The sequence below is a fragment of the Dipodomys merriami genome, unplaced genomic scaffold, assembly GCF_024711535.1.
Source record: "Dipodomys merriami isolate MVZ:Mamm:240054 unplaced genomic scaffold, mDipMer1.0.p SCAF_359, whole genome shotgun sequence".
Lineage (NCBI taxonomy): Eukaryota > Metazoa > Chordata > Mammalia > Rodentia > Heteromyidae > Dipodomys > Dipodomys merriami.
This window is the reverse complement of record NW_027205148.1, coordinates 721,621-728,746: the sequence shown is the minus strand read 5'-3', so window position 1 is coordinate 728,746 and position 7,126 is coordinate 721,621.

The window sequence follows — 7,126 nt, the reverse complement described above, 5'->3', positions numbered from 1 at the left end:
CCAAAGTAACTCCATGTAAATTTTTCTCATGGATAGAGCATATGGTTTTGAATCCATGTGTATAATTGAATAATATCCTCAATGAATATTTCAATATTTTATTATATGTTATTGCAAAAGGTTTTGCTATGTGTATTCTTGTACATGTGTCTCTTTGGACATATTTTGAAATATGTTTTGTATGTAAATTTATGGTTCAAAATGCTGGATCATAGAGGCAACTCTATATGTAATATCTTAAAGACTGCCAGTATTTGTGTGTGTGGGGGGGGGAGTCAGGTAATGGGGCCTGAACTCTGGGCCTGGGCGCTGGCCCTCTGCTCTTCAGCTCAAGGCTACCACAGAGACACTTCTGGCTTTTTTTAAATTTTTTTGCTTATGTGGTGAGGAGGAATCGAACGCAGGGCCTCATGCGTGCAAGGCAAGCACTCTACCACTGAGCCACTTTCCTATCCCTGCCAGTATTTTTAACAAACTGACTATATCATTTTAAGTGCCAAGCACCAATGTATAAGGATTCCAATTTCTACATAATGGTTGTGCAGGGCTATCTTATTGTTTATATTTCCACTAATCACTATATGTAAGCAATGTCTAGTTATATTATGATATTTCCATATGTTCGTTCCTTGGTTGTTGTTATATTACTATAGAGATATGTATTTGGATTGTTTGATAATGTATTCAGGATGTTTAAAGATTTTCATTATCATTAATATGCTTTTTATATATTTCTGATTCAAGTCTATTTAAATAAATGTACATGTATACACACTATGTGTACAAATGCATATATTCATACTTTTATGTGTATATATACAAATACTTATATATGTGTACATATATAAGAATATGCAGATATGTACATACATGTATATATACATATATGTATATTATTATTTTCATTTGTCTGTAAATTATCATTTCACTTTATTGGCCAAACATGTCCTTTATTGATTTTACTTTATTTTATTTCATGGTCAAGATGTACAGAGGAGCCAGGTGCTGGTGGCTCATCCCTGTAATCCTAGCTACTCATGAGGCTGAGATCTGAGGATCGCGGTTCGAAACCAGCCTGTGCAGGAAAAGTCCATGAGACTCTTATTTCCAATAAACCACCAGAAAACTAGAAGTGACCCTATGGCTCAAGTGGTAGAGCTCTAGACTTGAGCTGAATAGCTGAGGGACAGCACCCAGGCCCAGAGTTCAAGGCCAACGACCACCACCACCACCAAAAACAACAACAATAAAAAGAATACTGACTCAAAAAGCAATAGTATTAAGCAGTCTTACAAATAGACTCAAGTCTAACTTTTTAGTATTATCTTAGATACCAGCAGCCTTCTAGTATAATGAGCCATGAGCCCTCAGAATGTTGACAGAATTTCTTAGTTTATTTACACAATCACTATAAGTATGTATTTTCTCATCTTTCTTTCATTTCACCACAGAATGTGTATTTATCCTTTATGTCATACTTGAAGACCAAAGCCTTTGGATGATATTTATTCATTGGTGTATATTAATTGTATGAAAAAATCTTATTGAAATATTTTACACTCTCACATATTGATGAAGGTCCTGATTAACCCGTTTCTGGCTTTCTCCATTCCCATTGCCCTTTATTTTTCAACAGTTTTCTGTGAATTTCTTTGTGATATCTTCACAGCGTCAATATGTATGAAAGTGCTGTTCACCCACCAACATTGAAAATTATACAATGCTGAGTATAAAAGCAAAAATCTAAATAAATGGAGACATAACTTTTGTGGATTGGAAGATACAATGGAGCGAAGATATAAATTGTCCCCTGCCTCCTTTCTTTTTGGTCATTCATAGGGCTTGAAATCTGGTCCTGGGCATTGTCCCTCGGCTCTTCAGTTCAAAGTGAATGCTCTACTCATTGAGCAACTTCTGGTTTTCTGGTGGTTAATTGGACCATAGAATCCTGTGGACATTCCCATTCCAGCTGGCTATGAACTGCAATCCTCAGATCTCAGCCTGCTATGCAGCTAGGATTACAAGCATGGGCGAACAGTGCTGAGGGTCACAGTTTTATTTATGTTTATGACAATTTTGGAAAACACCTAACTACCACTCCTTGAGTCACTGACAAAGAAAAATAAACTGGAATATATTCTCTGTCCAATATTAAAGCTGTTAGTGTGAAATTGTTATATTTGTAGAGGAAAGATTATACAGCTCAATGGGTCTGTAGGGCCCCAGATTAAATTCTCATAAATATTATCAAGGAAAATTTAATAAGATGTAAAACCAAACAATTGTGGAATGACATTCTCTTTAATAAGTAGTGATAGGTTAGACAGTATTTGGGAGAATTAAAGAGTGAATATTGACTTAAACATAACAATTTATTCAAATGTTAACTTCAAGCAGGATTAAAACATGGCATATAAAACAAAAAGAGTGATGTAAATGTAAAGCAAAGGAAGATGTTTTGACAATTTTGGAGATGAAGCATTCTTAAACTTGGATTTAAAATTATAGGAAAGGAAAACAATATAGTTGAACTCAATAAAATTGTAAAACAGTTTAGTCTGTGAGAGCTCACATACATGTAGTGAATAGAGAAGCAGGTGACTCATGTATCTCATCCTAGCTACTTGGGAGGCCTTGAATTGAGTATTGTTTTTGAAGGCAGCCCACAAAATAAAGTCCCTGAGAATCTTATCTCTGATTAATCAGCAAAAAAGCCAGAAGTGAGGCATGACTGAAATGGTAGATTGTTAACAAATTGCAACAAATCTCAGGGACCCTGATTTCAAGTCTCACAACCATACATAGATGTACAAAAGTAATAGTTGGTCATGGGGACTGAACTCTGGGCCTAGGCGCTGTCCCCTAGCTCTTCAGATTACCACATGAGCCACAGGGCCACTTCCATTTTTCTGGAGGTTCTTTGGATATAAGAGTCTCCCTGACTTTCTTGCCTGGGCTGGCTTTGAACCACAATCCTCACATCTCAGCCTCCTGAGGAGCTAGAAGGACGGGTGTGAGCCACCAGCGCCCACCTGATTTGGCCTTTCACCACAGTGGACTAGGAGCTCCTGAAAGCTTCTCTTTATTTTTTTCTGTGCCAGTGCTGGCCTTGAACTCAGGGTCTGGTCTCCGGTCTCTTAACTTTTTCCTTCAAGGCTGGCACTCTACCACTTGAGTCCTAGCGCCATTTCTGACTTTCGGTAGATCACTGGCAAGAAGAGTCTCACTAAGTTTCCTCCTCTGAGCTGGCTTTGACCCATGGTCTCTGAACCCAGTCTCCTGAGTACCTAGGATTTACAGGGGTTAAACCACTGGTGGCATTGGGTTAGAAGCTTTTCTTAAGCAAGAGTTCTTCCCTGTGTTTGCCCTGACTTCTCAATGCAAAGGATGCCTAAGGGTCAGGAGCTGTGAAAAATAGGCTTCCAGCCACAGGAAATGGCTGGGACTCCTGGTGAAGACAAGCTACTCATCCCACGGACCCTATTCTGGGATCCCACCCTCTTCCCTACCTGTGACTCAAGTACAAACCTTGACCCAGACTTGAATGTCCTGCCAGACTTGTCTGAAGCCACAGAACCTTCATTCCACCCACACCACCTGCTCTACACCACACCTCAGGACCTTTGCCCATTTTGTACCTTCTGCCTGAGGCACTCTGTCTTGTTCCATGCCTTAGAACTCCTGTGGCATTTTGACACTGGTTATATCACCTACTGGAGCAAGTCTTCCTTCCTTTTTCCCTCTAGACATAGAACTTGCGCAGGCTAACTGACAAATGCTCTATCTTGGTGTGTGTGTGTGTGTGTGTGTGTGTGTATGTGTGTGTGTGTGTGTGTGTGTGTGTGTGTTGATGTGTGTGTGTGTGTGTGTGTGTGCGCGCGCGCGCACGCACCAGTCCTTGGTTTTATTTTTTTTTATTTTTTTTAATTGTATTTTATTTTATTTGAGAACATACTGTACAGAGGGGCTACAATTACATGGGCAGGATAATGCATATATTTCTTACCAAGCATTGCAGCCTCCTCCTTTGTTTACCCTTCACTTCCCTTCCCCGCCTCCCCCCTCCCCCCACCCAATTTTACCCCCCTCCCCCCACCCAATTATACCCCCCTCCCCCCCCACACCGACATTGTAAAGCTGGTTTTGACATGACATTTTGTACTTCGCATTGTTGCAACAGGTCCACCTGAATCCTTAAACGACTTGTTTGCCCCCATCTCCTCCACATGTTATACTGACATCAAATATAGTGAAAGCGCGGGTTTCACTGTGGGGGAGGGACATACAAAGCAACAAAGAAATAATCTTATAAATGCGTTAGAAACACATGCATGAAAGAAACGAAAACATTAAAATACATATTTAAGGGTTCATTTTCCTAACATCACATTATCTGACCTTTTCCGCTTGACTCATACCTATACTAGATATTGCAAATAAGGGAAACCATGGGACCTATGATTCTTTGGGCCTGGCTTACTTCACTTAATATAATTTTTTCCAAAACTTTCCATTTCCTAACAAATGGGGAAATGTCATTCTTTCTGATGGAGGCATAGAATTCCATTGTGTATATATACCACATTTTCTTGATCCATTCATCTACTGAGGGGCATCTGGGTTGGTTCCATATCTTAGCTATGGTAAATAATGATGCAATAAACATAGTTGTGCTGGTAGCTTTAGTGTGGACTTGTTTGTAAACATTTGGGTATATGCCCAAAAGTGGGATTGCTGGATCATAGGGGAGATCTATGTGAAGTCTTTTGAGGAACCTCCATACTGCTTTCCAAAGTGGATGAACAAGTTTACATTCCCACCAACAATGAAGTAAGGTTCCTTTCTGTCCACATCCCCTCCAGCATCTGTTGTTAGAGTTCCTGATTTTTGCTGTTCTAACTGGAGTGAGGTGATATCTCAATGTTGTTTTGATTTGCATTTCTTTTATGGCTAGGGATGTTGAACATTTCTTCATGTGTCTATTGGTCATCCTTCTTTCTTCTTCAGAGAAGCTTCTCTTCAAGTGATTAGCCCACTTATTTATTGGGCAGTTGTTTCTTTGAGGATTTGTTGTTGGGTGGTTTAATTTTTTGAGTTCCAAGTATATTTTAGATATGAGACCCTTGTCCGTTGTATGGCTAGTAAAGATCTTCTCCCAATCGGTGGGCTTTCTATTGATCTTGCCAGCTATGTCATTTGCCCTGCAGAAGCTCTGCAATCTTATGCATTCCCATTTGTCCAACCTTTCTTTGATTTGTTGTGCTTCGGGTCTCTATTCAGAAAATTTCGACCTGAGCCAAGGAGACCTAGGGTTTCTCCTACTCCATCCTGTAATGTATTCAGAGTGTCTGCTTTGAGTTCAAGGTCTTTGATCCATTTGGAGTTGATTCTGGTGCAGGGTGATATATAAGGATCTAGCTTTAGTTTTCTACATGTAGTTAACCAATTTTGCCAGCACCATTTACTGAAGAGGCTGTCTTTCTTCCATTCTATTGTTTTAGCTTCCTTATCGAAGATTAGATGGCTATAGGTCTGTAGGTTCATTTCTGGGTTTTCAATTCTATTCCATTGGTCCTGAGGTCTGTTCTTATGCCAATACCAAGCTCTTTTGATTGCTATGGCTTTATAGTAGAGTTTGAAATTTGGTATTGATATTCCTCCAGCAGTGTTCTTTCCGTTGAGGCACGTTTTTGCTATTCGGGGTCTTTTATTGTTCCATATGAATTTTTGGATTGCCTCCTCTATTTCCTTGAAGAATGAGGGTGGAATTTTGATAGGTATCGCAATGAATTTGTAGATAGCCTTGGGAAGTATTGCCATTTTCACGATGTTAATCTTGCCAATCCAGGAGCATGGGAGGTTTTGCCATTTTTTAAGTTCTGTGTTGATTTCCTTTTTCAAGATTTTAAAGTTTTCATTATAGAGGTCCTTCACTTCTTTTGGTTAAATTAATTCCTAGGTATTTTATTTTTTGTGGGGCTATTACAAATGGAGTTGCTTTCCTAATTTCAGCCACACTTTTCTCATTGATGGCATATAGAAAAGCCATTGATTTTGGGGGGTTAATTTTATAACCTTCTACTTTGCCAAAGTTTTGAATCAGCTTGAGTAATTTGGGAGTGGAGTCTATGGGACTCTTTAAATACAAGATCATGTCATCTGCAAAGAGGGAGAGTTTTATTTCTTCTTTCCCTATTTGGATCCCCTTTATGTCTGCATCTTGTCTTATTGCTGTAGCTAGGCATTCTAATACTAGATTGAAGAGAAGTGGAGAGAGTGGGCATCCTTGTCTCGTTCCTGAGTTAAGAGGAAATGGCTTTAGTTTTTCACCATTGAGTATAATGCTGGCTGTAGGTTTGTCATATACAGCCTTTATTGTATTGAGCAATGTTCCATGGATTCCTAATTTTTCCAGAACCTTCATCATAAAGGGGTGTTGGATCTTGTCAAATGATTTTTCTGCATCAATTGAGATAACCATGTGGTTCTTATTCTTGCTCCTGTTGATGTGATGAATAATATTAATTGATTTGCGTATATTGAACCAGCTTTGCATCCCTGAAATGAATCCTGTCTGATCATGGTGTATGATTTTTTGGATGAATTGTTGAAGTCGATTGGCCAAAATTTTGTTGAGAAGTTTTGCATCAATGTTCATCAAAGAAATGGGTCTATAGTTCTCTTTCTTTGATGAGTCCCTGCCTGGTTTTGGGATGAGGGTTATGATGGCTTCATAGAATGTGTTCGGTAGTGAGCTTTCTCTTTCAAGTTCATTGAAGAGTTGGAGGAGTATTGGTGTGAGCTCTGCTTTGAAGGCCTTGTAAAATTCTGGTGTAAAACCATCTGGTCCTGGACTTTTCTTAGCTGGGTGGTCTCTTATTGCTGTTTCTATTTCAATGCTTGATATGGGTGTGGTAAGCTGGTTTAACTCATCTTGGTTTAGTTTTGGCATGTCAATATTTGCTAGGAAAAGGTCCATTTCTGTCAAGTTCTCAAACTTATTAGCATAAAGTTTTGAGAAGTATTCCCTTATATTGTTCTGAATCTTGGTTGTTTCTGTGGTGATGTTTCCATTCTCATCTCTCAGTTTATTTATTTGGGTGTGTTCAGTCCTTTTTCTGATTAG